Genomic DNA, 15,809 nt, shown 5'->3' with positions numbered 1-15,809 from the left:
TTAATGCACACTTAAAAACAGCTGCAAAATATAGACAACAATACTAAGGCCTACAATGCACAATGGCCATTTAGCACGATCAAAACTTCACCACAACGCATTTAAAGCAATACAATGCCGACATGACACGAACAAGCGACTGTGAATATCTCAGTAAGTTTGAATAACAAGGAGTTTGTGATGAGTAAGGAAGTGGCTCAGGCTCATCGGACTAAATCAGGGGAGTTTGTAGGATTTGAAAACATTCAGGGCTCAATTAATATCAGGTGGAATCTGTAAAATAATTAGTAAATATTTTGTTTCTGAAAGTTTTCTTTATTTACACGAACACCCTGCTGAAGGGAAATAAAAGTAAGCTGTGAGATCAGGTGAGTGTTGTCCGCTGGCCAAATAGCGTCACCTACACATGGGATGAAGAGAAATGCGAATTTCAACCATCATCGAAGAGTTCCTGAATTCTAACCCTTGTCTTGGAACAAAAAAGAAAAAGATTAAGTTGAGATTAATTTTTACGCCTGAGCCTGAACGCTACTCTAATTCTCCTCTACTCGTCTCTTCTAGCCATAAATTGCGCCTCTCAGCGCTGACCATCAGACCCCTCCTCATCCTCCCACTGAGTTAATTTATAGACCCGCAATTTCAACAGTCTCTGTGGTACAAGGACGAGATCACATTGTCACGTATTACATTTTGTATTGAGCTTTACAGGGGCTTTCACATTCAAAATATTCAGTGCTTAGAAAATGACCTGGTGATGCTGGTGGACCAAACCTGTTATTGTTCTACAACTAATTTTGTCAAACGACACAAAGAACACTTTCAAGATCCTCAGAAATGTGTTGTGATGAGATAACACACACACAGCTAACACTGTTTATGTTTTACTCTTTCCTTCAGCTAGGTGTTGTCTAGAGCTCACCTACAGTAGATAGACACTCCCCCTCTGAGCACGTATACTTACTAGTGTAGTACTACTATAGGTGAAATGCAAAATCCTGAACTAAACATCTTCACTGTCCAATGAAATGATGGCACAAGCACCCTCGGACTCCAAAAGTCATAACAAAACATCCTTCACTGGAAATACATAGCCCCTCCTGAAAAGACAAGACCCACATCTGAATCGATGAGTGACTATAAATATTCAGGTAGTGAATTCCCTTAAAATTGAAAATGGGTGGCATGTCCTTGGTAAGTGACTTCTTCTCAAAGACAGAGAGATGAGTCTCCTTGCTCGCACTTCAGACACCGAAAGCTTGTGTCCTTCCCTCTGGCTGAGGTGAAGTGAGAAAGCAGGACGGGAGGGAGAGGACTGGGTGGGACGTTGGACTCAGGGAGGATTTGTCTCCTGGTGTCGAATTTCACAGTAAATGTCCTGGAAGTTGATCGCGTCTGATCAGTGCGTCCATTACGCTCTCCGGTCACTAACGCTTATGTGTCGCATGTCTGAGTGAGAAATAAGGAAGTCACGTTGTGTGAATGGGTACACACACTGATAAACACACACACACACACACACACACACACACACACTTGGACCTCAAACTAATCAGAAGCAGTACATTTCATATCTGTCAGATAACGCTACACCTGTTAATCTGCTTCACTGCACGGCCAACACGTTCGGATCAATTGACCGGGCCCAGTGTGGACGCTCACTGTGAATGTAAACACAGAGCATCATCATTTTTGTTCCAGTTTCATCAACGCTTGTACAAACAAAGCATCCTCAACAAAGCATATGGAAAGCAAGAATTTAAATGAATTTACAGATGACTGTAAAGATGCAGATGATAACTTACATCAAAACAAGAGCTCACTACAGCTTTTAACAAGCTTTTATCGTGAGCGTTGAACATCCAGGCAATTGACGGGGCTTCCGGACCTGACCGACTGAGTATCAAAGGTCAGAAATAAATCCTGATTCTTTTATTAATGATGCTGACACTAACAAATTAACATCAGGATGGTCACATTAGAAAGTGATGATGTGAGCTTGGTCATGTTATGACTCTACTCACTGTTGGTAACCTTCTGTACAGGTAGTGGGAGGAAGCGACGGTAAGACAGCGACTTTTCCACTAATGAATTTGCCAGTATTTTCCTTGTGTGATATAAGTTTCCAAAGACACTATAAACAACCACATGTCGACCATACTGTCGTTTGGTCTTGTAAGGTTGCATCATTGGGTTGAATTGTGGGACATTTATTTTGAACAGCATCAGACCAACGCGTCCCTCTCCTACGCTGCCGGCTTACACTTTCGCATAGACGTCGTCCCGCCTTTGACGGATCTGTTTCTCATTCAGCCTCTGTAAATTTCACACAGACAAAGAGGCGTTTTGGAGAGACATTATGAGAGAGGATAGTGACTCTAACCTTATTCTGTTCTCTTTACTGTTCTGGTTGTCTGTCCTTTGACATTTTGCTCATCTCATGAAACGTTGTTGAGAAGGGAACATAACGTTTTCTGAGCTAACAGGTTTGCTAATGGTCAGTAGGCAAACTTACGTGGCTCAGTTGCAAATAAGAAAATTAGTTGAGACAGTTTATTCAAAAGGCAGTTTGCACCTCTGACTCCTGACTCATAACCACGGCTAATTTGTGGACCATTTTTACCTCAAAGGTGAACACTGTCAAGATGGATTTCCATTGGTCAGTAGCTTGAATGTGCAGGTCAAACTTCATCCCAACGTTGAATTCTACTATTTACCTCTGTTTTACACTTTGCCGTCATGGACATATCCACTTCTTACGGTGGTTTATTTATTTTTTCGAAAAAAAGAAAAGAATTTGCTCGAAAATGTTGCCATTTAACTGTCTGCCTGGATTTACGAATTCATTTCAAACACATGCGCGAGCACACTTTTTACCTTACGCCTGAATACACACGACTCAAGAGCACACCTACAGTACTCACTCTCTCCTGAACACACACTCCAATTAGCTGACGGTTTTCCGACTTGACATGAGTGCGCATATTTTGCACCGAGACCAACACATAAACACAGACACATGCTCTCTCTCACACACACACACACACACACACACACACACAGCGATATCTGTTCAGCTTTGCATATTTTACATGAACACACACACACACACACACACACACACACACACACTTAAAGATATACATACATGCACACACAAAATACGGCGGAGACCCTTCGCCCCTCATCACGGCCTCTGTCACAAACGCTTCTCGTCGTCAGGCTCCGTGTGACTCCCCTGAGTCGGTTGCCAGGCAACCGAGGCTGCATTAACATGCGCCGAAGAGAGAGGGAGCAGGGGATACCTCTTGCCTGTGGAGCGAAAACAACCGCGACAGCGTCAGTGTGAGGCGACGGGTTCCTTCACAGCATCCCCTGTTTTTTTTTTCTCTCTCTCTCTCTCTCTCTCTCTCCCTCCCTCCGTCGCTCACTCTCTTACAGCCGTCCGGCGTTCACGCTCTGCTCAGTTAGTTAGGGAGACACGCTCAGCCACTGAAGCGCGAGGAGAGGTATGTTAGGTTACACAGCATGTAGAGCAAGCAGGGGCTTCCACCACTTCAGCAGAGGTGCTTTCCCCCCCCTTTTTCTATTTCAATATGAAACATTTAAAAGCCAAGACATCAGCAAAACAGGTTTTACATTGCTGAGCAGTATAAAAGTTTGATCGAGGAGGGGAGCCTTTAATAAGGGTCGACAGGGGTGTCTCGGCAGGGGAGACAACATCGAAGTCTCTTCCTCTTTTCGTAAGCTTGGCGGAATTAAGACAAAGGAGGATGGAAGTGTGCACATGAAACAGCTTTGTTACCCTCCCACCCCCATCTGCCCATCAACTGACTCCATTCTTCAACTTGACATCATCCCTCCACACAGACAAGGAGAAGAAGAGAAAGAAGAAAAGAAGAAGAAGAGGAGGAGGAGAGGTGGGATCGAGGCAAACAAAACAGACTGGGGAGGAAGAGGAGGAGGTGGGCAGCACAGTTTTCAGCTCTCGCAGAGGCTGAGGAGGAGAAAGTGAAGGTGGCCAGAACTTGGCCACGAGTGAGATGAAATTCGGGGAGGAGACGCTGGAGCGCTGCTGGGTACGACATCCAACAAGAGCCCGAAAATTGGACCGCCTGGAAGACGAGCCAGCAACCTCCGGATCCTGCGCCCCTCCACAGCCGAAGGATGAGAGGGGTCGACTTTCACCTTAGTTGCCAGGGATGTCTGTGCACTACGGAAAGGCGCCCCCCTCCAGCATGTCCAATGCTATGTTACTCCTGATGTTTTGCAAGGTAGGTACTCTGAAAAGTCATCCCACATCTGTCCTCTGCATCATCCCCTCAGCAGCTGCAAGACTGTCAACAAATACTTCATGGATCTTTCCCCATTTCTAAATGTCATGACAGTGTGTGGCTATGAATTTATTATGCATCATGAGATATTCTTCATAAATGTGTGATATTTCCAGGGCTCAGTTGTCTTTGTATGCATCATTGATTAAGGTGGCAGAGACACCCTGAATGGTGCCGTACAATCAGAAAACCATGCTCCTTTTTTGTTTGTCTCTGATTAGCTGCGGTTGTTATTTGTCCGGCAAACGCGTCCACAATGCCCTCCGGGAGTTTTTCCTTGTGCGCGTTGTTAACAGGTTTAAATGCTTCACACAAAACACTGAAAGCCTTTTCGCTTCTTGCATTTCGCAGAAGTAATTGGTTGTTTTCTGAAGTTAAACTGATTCAAACAAATCTTCCGCAGACCTGTTTTTGGAAAGACACATCCTCCTTCTTGTCTGCCCTTTTTGTCTTTTGTTTCAGATGCGCCGTCTTGGTCACCGTCATGTCTGAACTTTTCTGTGGGGTCTATAGCTGGATGTCTTTTTCTGGTTCAATAAAGAAAATGTTCCATGATCCGAAATAGATCTGTCACTTTCCTCTCTGTCACAGAACAATGGGTGCAGGTTAATGGAAAATGGGTCACGCTCGCGATTGTCAGCAACTGATTTGATTTCACTAAAAACTCTTCTCCTCTACCTCTTGTCTCTCCATACGTGCATTACTACACACCGTCTCTCTGAATGTGTGTGTGTGTGTGTGTGTCAGCGTTTGATGGGCGTCAACCTGTGTGTGTGTGTGTGTGTGTGTGTGTGTGTGTGTGTGTGTGTGTGTGTGTACACACAGTACATACACACTCGGGGAGAAGGGGTTGGTGGAGCCGCTCGCTTTAATTCCATTTTATAACAATGCCAAAAGCGACTCAGCCTGTCAGACTCTGTTAGCATCTGGAGTCGTTTGACATGCTCGGGATTATTCAAGTGGCAAAAGGTTTTACTCTTCACTGATCTGATCTGAGGATGTTGTTAGGTGTAGCAGGAGTGTCCGGATTTGTTGTCCCAGGTACGGCTTCTCCCCCTCTTACTCTCCCCCTCTCTCTCCCCCCTGTATGCTCTTTTTATACAAATATGCTTCTGGCTGTTGCTGTACAAGTGGAGAGCCAGGTGTGAGCTCACCCTTGTGTGTGTGTGTGTGTGTGTGTGTGTGTGTGTGTGTGTGTGTGTGTGTGAGTGAGAGAGAGAGAGAGAGAGAGAGAGAGAGAGAGAGAGAGAGAGAGAGAGAGAGAGAAAGCAACACTCTGAAGCAGATGCTTTTCATTTTGTGACTGAGAGATGCTACATGACAGCGATGGACCAGCTCATGATTAATCACTTGGGGGGGGAAAGTTAACCTGTAAAAGTGTAGAGAATTGTTGGGAAAAAGAGCTCTTGAGTGACAAGGAGAATCAATAGTGAGATAACTAAATCCTCTGTACCTCAGAATAGCACGCAGTCAAATGTCCAATCAATAAGAGGTGGAGACACTCTGAACTGTGTCCTGACTGGATTAATAATCCTTTCATTTGATATGATTACGCCCTCCTCTGCCAGTATATTCCACTTGACTTCCTGGATCATGATCTCTACCACGCACACCCTGTCCAGCCCGAGTGTTATACAGACAGAGGGAGTCGTAATGGGTGGGTAATGATTATGGTATTTGTAGGATGCCAGCACTGGCTGCCACTTGAAACAGACTGCTCTCTGTTGAACGCTGGAGACATTGCATGAGGAGAAACTGGAAGGTGTTTGATGCAGTGTTCCATGCACTGTTTTTCCACAGCACCCAGGTTTGGGGCAGAACCACCCTTCCCCACCACCATCTCTCCTCCTTCTCAGAAGTGGTGGAAGAAGTATCTAGATCTTTTACTTAAACAGGCAAAAAGCAGGTTTTATGCCACACTGTAGAAACATTACCATTAAAATGTACTTAAAGCATCATTATGTAGAAACTGACATTTTATGTGCGATTTGGCGCCCCCCCATAGTTTCAGAGTGCAACACCACTATTGTTAATATTAGTCCCAATCTATAGCAATCTTTCTGATGATATGTTTGTAAAAGCATAATTACGACAAAAGAGGTACTTTCAAAATTTATGTTTTTGGGTCATTTTCAAGGGGAATGCTTGGGGCTCTTTAGCGATAGCATCAAAATTGATATTTTTTAAACACTAAGAAGTCTCGACACAACATGAAACTTTGCTTGTGACTTTTCCGGCTTTTGAATTTAGTATTGTTTCTTATATGAGGCTCCTTTTTCAACTTCAGTGTCAATATTGTTTTTCGCTAACAACAAAACAATGAATTATCTGTGCATTTATATGGAATTAAGCTTTAGGTCCACCTTAACTCTCGTTCATGTTACGTTGCATTCGGAAATTGATACTTCTTTCTGGCAGGACGGCGGTGAGAGGAGGAAACATCTGCTAATGTGAGTTCTTGCAAGAACTCTCTTTAGTAAACTCTGTGTACACAAAAATGTTCTCAATGCTCGTGTTCATGTGTAGAGACCCTGGTGATGCTATCAGCAAAGTTTCATGTTGTGTCGAGCCTTCTTAGTGTTTTAAAAATGGCAAAAATTAAAATACGGTAAATCTTAAAGTACCTCTTTCGTCATAATTATGATTTTACACAAAGGTTTGACTCGTGTACATTCACAAATAAAGCCTAGGTTGTATTTTGGCGAGAGTTTCACTTTAAGCTCACGACTAACACAATCTATGACACATTAGGTTTTAAGTAATAAGAGGGAGCAACCTTTTCTCATTATTAGCAGTTTGTTTGTCTTCCTTACCTTGGGATAACAGAGATTGTTTTGTCTAGATTTCGAAAAAATTATCTTGTTATCTCAAGAAAACAAAATTTAACAACACTTCACAAGAAGTTACACAAAATTTTGAGTAGCTACTAAGGAGCGAGTAAGGAATGAAACAGGAACGACTTGATAGTTAATGAATTGTTGATGAGTAATTCCTGAATATACTTCTTAAATACTAATTACTGAATCATTAGTTATTATCACTGTGTACCTTCAAGTAAAGTCCTACTCCATCTCCTCCACCATCCTTGAGCACATTTTTTCCCCCACTCATGTTTTTTTTTCTGCTGAGGGCTTGTTAATATCAGCAGCTAGCAGGCGTCTTCATGCATGAAAGCACATCCAGTTTGCCACACAAAGATCTCCATTCAGGTTGAGGGAAGCCCTGTTTATAGTGCTCCCCAAGAGAGGCAATCAAAGCCCATTGTTACAGATCAGAGGAGGAGGGCGCACTTTAACACAGGAACAGAGCCTGATGGTGTTTTTATGTGCGTCAAGAGCAAAGTGTGTGTCGATGATTGGACAGTGCTATCATTCAGAGTCACCGGGTGGGATGTTAAGGCTTCCAGGAAGGACTATCACAGTGATGCTCTTAACCTTATAAACAGGAGCAAAAGATCTTTCACTTTTACAGTATGATAAACAAACTTGGAGGTGATCCATAAACACAGAATTCACTTTTTGTTCATGGTACTTCTACTGTTCTCTAGGATTCCTGTGTTTGACATTTCAGTCCTGGCCTCGTGTTGAAGTTATCAAATTCTTATAATGATGATCTCAGTCAGTTTCATCTCCTTCACATTCTCCCTCTTTGTAATCCATCAACACCCAGACTTTGATGTACTGGCAGGTGATGATTGTCTGCCAAGACCTTTATCCTCTGCCAAACTGTCCGTGAACACAATCAGGGAGTCAAAGAAAAAAGAGCAAAGTGCAGCTCTGGCGACTTAAAAACTCCACTTCGGCAGCGCTCTCTCAAAAGGTTACGTACGTGTTAATTACTGCAAAGGACGCCTGCAAATGGGGTTTAATAATGTGGGCTTTGCAAAGGTTAATTATTGTAAACAACTGTGTTGAAGTTAGATTCATCATCAGGAAAAAGGAAACAATTAGGAAGGGATGTTCCTTTTAATTTACTTTTTACTTTGTGATCATGTGAGTGGGAAACGTCACGTTTTCTTATGGATGATTCCTCTTCAGGTGAATGCAGCACAGAGAGGACAGTAAACAGAAAGCAGTACAGATGCCAACTGAGATCCTGTTCAGTGTCACTACACAGATGTTTTAAAAGAGAGCTCAGGATTATATTTATTTTTGCAAGTCAGGTCCTCTGTCGTGAAGTACATCAGTGTAAAAGGCACACCGTGTACCCCGGTAGCACTACAAGGTGTAACCCCTTTTTTGTAACTCTCACTGGAAGTCAGAAAGGTGTTTATCTTGCATCTGAGCTTTTTACTAAGAGGAACAGCTCCCTGTTAGAAGGTTTATTTTTAGTTTGCATTAGCTTATGTGCTTTACTGTTTCTAGTCAGTGTATAAAGCCCATTGACCCGCAAAAGGAGTGCTTTTGTCCCCAGAGGTGCCTGGATGCCAACTCGCACAAGCTGCTGCGCCTGCGGCTAAAAACATACAGCAAGTTCCTGATACCCCGGGCGGCTCAAATCAATACATACACACATCCCGGAAAGATCCAACAGCTGAACGGAGTCTGGGGCTGGAATTTCTGCTGTCTTTTTTCACTCAGAGAGCTGCCAAAGCTATTCCTCTGATGTCCAGCATGCCAATCAGTAGGAGAGTTGGTGTCTGTATGAGAAGTCTGTATCACTAATATCACGGCTGCGATGTCTTATAACCAGAAGTTTCGCATCATGCTTGAAAGCAAGTTTCATCTCAATAACAATAGGAAACTGTCACAGTACATCAAAAAAAAAGGAGCCAAACACAGACACAGAGGCAGAGGCAGGCAGGCTGAACGATAAAACGCAAGCTTTAACGATGAGCTGATGTCCAAAGTCCGGCAATCCAAAATCCAAAATGCAAACAACAAAAAAGCCAGGGAACAGACACAGGAACACAGGACACAGGAACAGACATGGAGTGAAAACAGACAAAACAACAAAGGGTAAAGGAAAAAAAAATAAAAAACACAGACTTAAATACACAAGCGCTACGGACAAAAACAGGAAGTGGAAGATAAAACATGACACACTAGAATAAACTTTAAAAACAATGAAACAGGAAATCAACTGAACTAAAGGCTAGCACCATGACAGAATCAAACAAACAGCCATGTTTATGTTACGTTACGGTATTTTATGTCTAGTTAATCCTGCTTACATCACACTTTATAACATATTCATAATACCCGAAAAACAAATGAAGATACTACTGTTCATATTAAGTGTTAAATGTATTATTTGTGTTGCAGGCACATCTGTTAATGTATACCTAACTATCATTTTTTCTTTTTAATTACCTAATAGATTTTTGATTGGTGATTAATACAAAACTATGACTTTGGTTTGGATTGTTAACTCACTGCACAAAACTGATGGCACTCCTTGAAAACTGTTTTAAAAAGCTGGCATAGAGTCTGAATGTACACATTTAGCCATTTTTAAGAGGCCTGTGAAAGAGGAACTATGGGGAACGCATTTTAAACTCATCACAAGTGTCGCATAACCCTGCGAATGCAAATGGATTTAAATCATCCAGCACACCGATTCATTTCATGTTAATGAGACGTTTGGCGCTGATTCTAACGCTTGTGTGTTCATCGACGTCCCTTCTTTTCACTCAGGAGATGACTATATTTTATTGAAGGAACGGAGGAAAGTAATTCACTTCTGATGGGAAAATCTTTCCCATGTCCTTGAATAAAACATGGCTGTAAGGAGGCTTACAGGTGCAACATGCAAAGAGCAGCAGTGCATTAGACCCCACACACTTAACACTTTGAGATCTTGTATGTGTGTGTGTCCTCATGTGCATGTGTGTGCAGTGGGTATGAGAAACTTGAATAAATACCCTTTGTATATGTGTGAAATGTGCCTTTTTTGGTCTAGTTGACTCGTTTTTCACATGTGGATTCAAATTTTAACATGACAGTAAAATAATGTCACGTGCACTGCATATATTTTGCAGGTGAAATTTATATTTTCACACGTGGATTAAATAAATTCATGTCATTATTTATTGTATAAGTTTATGGCTTACTTCCACATGTGGACTTCAGTTTCCACATGTGTTAGCTGAACATGGCACATGAAATCATGCCTTTTTTTTGCCACATGTGGATTAGAAGTTTTAATGTGGAAACAAAATACTCATTCCACATTTGATTGACTTATTTTCACAGGTTGTTCAGTGGTCTTCAAAGTACGTTGCTCTACCTTCTTCTCTAGCATCCGTTTTGCACATCAAGGGCTCTGTGGTCAAACTAGCACTAATACATATCATGACATGTATTTTGGAATGATATTAACTCTGTCACAGTTGCAGTTTGTTTGACAGCTTAGTGACGGTTGAGAAACAATTGTACTTTGGTTTAAAATATGTAATGCAATTTATGTAAGTGGCAAAACTGATGTCACCTAACATACGGGATGTCAATTATGTAACGTATTCAGTTAAGTAATTTATATACGTTTAACTACTCTTCACAAACAGGATGTGAACCCTTGTCTCTGAAGGGAAAGTCCCACAATAATTCATTCAACCATCACAAACTCTTCCAAGATTAGATTTTCCTGTAGGGTTTTTTTTCATGCTGTAGGTTCCCATGTAGCATCACTTCTAAAAGTGATGCTACATGGGATCCTACAGCGTGCGGCTTCTGATCGGGCTGCTGGATTTGAAGTGCTGGGAGGTAGACTGGCCTGAAATGTCACATGTGCACTGGAAATGTTCAATTTTTTTTTCATATATCCATGTGAATTCTAATGGATCAGAATTGTACATATATACCAAGACATTTAACAAAGCATGGAATCACAGCACATCAACTTTCTTTTCAGAGTTGGCAAAAAGCTGCATGAATCACACACCCCTGCTGCTACGTTCTCCTCTCAAGCACTGACTCTTAATTCTGTTAATCTTTTCCCTGGACGCACACTTTCCTGTATTTACGGATAAAAACAGTCCTTAAAGCAGATTTGGCCACCTTAGTCCTGATAATATTGCATTTGTGGCATTAACACCACAGTTAACTGGCAGCTTTTAGTTGAATATAATCGATTTAACATGCAGTATTTTCTTAAATCAGCACAAAGAAAACAAATATCACTTGGTTAATTGCTTTTTAAGTATGTGTTTTGCGACACCGACCATCTCACCACCAGATAACTTTTATTTTTGTTTTATTGCCATTATCGCTGTCCACCATACACTGAGCAAAGACCATTCTTCAAAGAAAAAAATTAACCAGTTGCGGCGACTAACACGTGCATTGTGCTTTTCTCTTCTCTCTTATCTGCTCATTCCAGATTGGTCTGAGACGAAAACTGCAGACTTTTCCAGAGAAAATGGTAAACACTCTCCACAGTGATGAGGAAAAGGGAATCCAAGACAAGGAGGGTAAGGAGGAGAGCATCTTGGCCATGTTGGGCATCATTGGGACCATTCTCAACTTGGTAGTCATCATCTTTGTCTACATCTACACCACCTTGTAGGCCGTGAACTCTTACTGAACTTCAACAGCCGACAGATCGGTGCTCATCTGTGCCGCCGCGGCTGCAATATGTTGACTGATTTGGAGATGACGATGGGAGGTGCGGGGAAGAGGCCCAGCTTCCCCGGTGGTGAACCGGATCTAAGACTGTGCGATCGCCATATGGCATCCATCCTGCATCGCTTCAAGCAGCTAAGACTAAGCGAGACTGGCTTGTTCCTCTCCCCTTTACAGGTAGAACTATCCAGAACACCTGGCTGCTTTTGACTTGTACAGAAATGCATGACGCCAACGAGAGACGCTCAACAACTAGAGGCAGCTTTCACTGGCACAGGGACACGAGAGACTGCAGAGGGAGCGTGGACACTTTTGGAAAAATATTTTTCAGATGTTCTTACTGACTGAAATGTGGACATTTGCTGACATGGGATGTAAGGTGAAGATGTAAACACAGGTATCTGCATTGCTGTTTATTACTTTTTTCTCAAATACTCTCTTAGTTAAACAACGCATTCATCCATTTATATTAGATTTAACAGACATATTAAAGATGTAATGTTTGCTTTTTGTAAACTGTATTTCTCACTGTTTTCTGTAAAAAAAAAAAAGACTTTGGATGATGTTTTATGGGTCACATACAGACAATTCAGAGTTGTTTAACGTGCATTCACTGAAAAAGAAGTGGTGTCTTTAAATGTCATCGAGTCGGTTTGAAGTGCTGAAACGGCATCCGCAAATGGGTGCACTTGACATGGCGCTCGATGTGAAATGCGAGATGATCAGACAAAAACGGGCTTGATTATCATTTATTATTCAAGTTTTTTAATGCGTTACTTCAGGGTCATCAACACCGAAACAAGATGGATCCATTAGTGAGGAGATTATTTTAATGTCTTCAGCTCTGGAGGCTGAGAAGCATCTTCTAAGGTGTTTTACTCATCGGCGACAGCCAGATGCAGCCTCTTGCGTTGATACTGAATATACCTACGTCTCACATTTACAAACACGGTACACAATAACCTCTTCACTTATAAGTGTACATAGAATCGACCGAGATCGAGAGCTTTGGAAAGTGTGCATTTTTCAGCCTTTGATCCCCGTTTATACATTATTGATTCAAATCTTAGACTTGTGCATAATGACTGTATGCCTTAAAAACATGAGGAAATGGCTATTTCCATGATGTATAAAATTATCAGGTTATTACTACTTTGAGAAAGGTTTCGCTTATTGTACATATTTCTAATCCAATGCCAGTGTCATGTTGTTTTTACTGATGAAAGGTCATTTATTGGGTCATTTTATAAAAGGTACCCTGCTTTTGTCTTAAACAACATGCAAAACAGTTGAGTTCTTTCAAAGTGTACGAGTGAAACGTGGAGTTATTTCAAGACTTGGGCCATTTTGTGTTTTTTTTTTTGCCACACCGGACAATACGGTATGTAAATGTTGTGAAATTTACATGACCACAGGCATTTTTAAGAGGAGCTTTTGGTATCGGTCTCTTTACTCGACTGAACTGACACTGTGTCAATGATGCTTTCATCTCTCTTCGAGATGAAATTAGGCTCGGATATAAGCTAAATTTTACTTGACCCAGGACTGAAAATAAGGTGACATTTTTGTACTTCCTGCATTAATAAGTTGATCAGAATCTGGGCCAGTGTGTTTCAGCTTGTCCGAATTGAATCAGGTCGAGTCACGTAGCAGTGTGGACTAAATTAACTTCCTGTTTTTTCATTAAGTCATTCTGATACTGAGTTACACATTGCTTTCATTTAATTGCATTCAAAGAATAGTAAAGCATTTTGGGAAATGTGGTGGGAGACGTGGAGCAGATTGTGTCTAAAGACAGGCGATTCTTTTAAGAAGCTAAAAGTTCAATTCTGTTTCCTCTGGAGCTCCCACTGTCCTGTCCAGTTTATGACTGCAGCTTTTACGTGACGTTACTGCACATATGAAATCATTTAAAATGACTGAGAGCAGCCTCTGTGTGTGTGCCCTATCTTACTATCTGGATAATGCGCCCTTTAAATAGCAGGAAAAATACTGTTGACTGTAGAGCAGCTTGCTGTTGGTCTGTGGATCAGTTGCTTTCTGATGCTCAGCGATAGCAGCGAGCCACCAGTGAGCGTGACCACACCACATTTTAAGACCGACACGCCCAGGGGAGCACAGGTGGGCGGAAGTACATTTGCTGTCTACATAATGTGGGTGCTGGTTGTGAAAGTGACAACTGTGTCAGTCTGAAACTAGTACTGACTCTGCTATGCACCAGATGTTAGACAGAGCCCATAGAGATCAGCTGAGAAACCATCTGACATTCAGTATAACATCTTGTGAAACCCTAACCTGAGCATTTGTTTCATACAAATGTAACTCTTTACATCTCTAATAAAAACTATAATGTGTTACATAGTGAGCTTGACAGGTGCCAGTAGGTGCACTTTGTACTAATCCATACTAGCTATATTCCCTCTGCCTCCAGTCTTTATGCTAAACCAATCGGCTCCAGGCTGTAGCCTTAGATTTAACAGACAGATTCTCATCCAACTCTCACCAAGAAAGCATATAAACATATTTCCCAAAATGTCAAACTGTTCCTTCTTTTTTTCAAAAAAGAAGCTCTGAGAGATGAGAGAACGTAGATAGTGAAAATGTAAGGCGAGAGGAAACAGGCTGCATTACCTTGTAAACTCCTATGTTTGTGTTTGTCAGTCAACAACCTCATGATTTCAGAAAGTGCCTGAGATCAAAGTGTCTCGACTTCACCAGTTGAGAGGTGAAGGAAAGGAAAACACAAACCGGTGAGAGTTATCTCTATACGGCTGCCTGTCACACAGCCGAGAGAGGGGAGGAAGCCTCCCGATCCACTCCACCACATTCACAATGGGACTGGATTTCTACTACATGGCTTTGTTAATAATTTTAGCAATTGACTATTATATTTTTTGTCTTGGGTGAGGTGCGCCCGTACTTTTGTTCAGCAGAATATGGAAAATGAAAGCCTAGTAAGCACATGGACAAGTCTTACGAATGTATTCATATTTAATGTAATATTTTATTCTTCCTGTTATATGTATTGTTTACTTATCTTTCCTAAAGCTATGTAATCAGAACCTCTTCTTATGTTTTATTTATCGTGTATGCTCAATTAATATTTAAACTCATTCAATAGTCTCTTGTCGGTGACAATTGGAAAGGTGAAAAAAAGTTTTTTCAGCTTGCGGTTTGGTTAAAAAAAAAAATCATGAAATAAAATACATCTTGGAACTGATTTCACGGGGATGTTGTGTTGGAGCAGGGGGAACGGAGATCAGTGGTCATAAATTCTGTTTCATGCGGTGCAACTTTAGCATCAGAGCACAGCAGATACGCCCATTAACTACAATATACATCCATTTTAAAAGTCTCTTTTCGGCGTTGTGAACGCCTGGAAAGACTTTTCACTCGATAGCAGTGAAATCTCTGAAAATCTATCTTCTCCTGCCCTGACAGCTGTGTGAGATTACAACAGAGGCTTGAAGAGGAGGATGGAGGAAGAGCGCAAACCCAAAAGAGTCTGCGGCGTTACATCCTGACGTATCTCTCTGTCTGGCTGCAAATCAATTTGAAAGACGGGGAGAAACGAAACAAAGCTCAAAGCCAGCCGGACAAAGACGCAGAAACCAAATCTCCCTAAACAAATTTATTTTTATACCATCTCCATTGGGTTGATGTCTTTTGGGTCATATATCTGTCAGAATAATTTCCCACTCCATCAGGAGGGCCCTGTGACTGGTAGCATACTGGAATAATCCTGTTTGAAGAGAAAAGAAGAAAAAAAAAGAGAGAATAAAAACAGCTGGACTCCATTTTTTTTCTTGAAATGTAATAGATTAGGCATTGAACCAAGAAAAGAAACAACAGGGCTGTTTGAGGAACCTCAGCTGCTTAAATTCACACACGCCCAGAAGCCTGCTTCAAGCTATTG

General features: G+C 41.6%; 1 long non-coding RNA gene across 1 annotated transcript; it reads right to left on the bottom strand.

Annotated features, from left to right (window-relative positions):
* Positions 1 to 519: 519 nt before the first annotated feature.
* On the bottom strand, positions 520 to 3,227 carry LOC119034286. Its single transcript, XR_005079518.1, has 3 exons — positions 3,146 to 3,227; positions 1,591 to 1,658; positions 520 to 1,446 (listed from the first exon to the last, which is right to left on the bottom strand). It is a non-coding gene; the product is annotated as an uncharacterized LOC119034286 (long non-coding RNA).
* Between the last annotated feature and the right edge of the window lie 12,582 nt (positions 3,228 to 15,809).

Source organism: Acanthopagrus latus, chromosome 16 (assembly GCF_904848185.1).
Source record: "Acanthopagrus latus isolate v.2019 chromosome 16, fAcaLat1.1, whole genome shotgun sequence".
Lineage (NCBI taxonomy): Eukaryota > Metazoa > Chordata > Actinopteri > Spariformes > Sparidae > Acanthopagrus > Acanthopagrus latus.
This window is presented reverse-complemented; position numbering and strand designations above follow the sequence as displayed.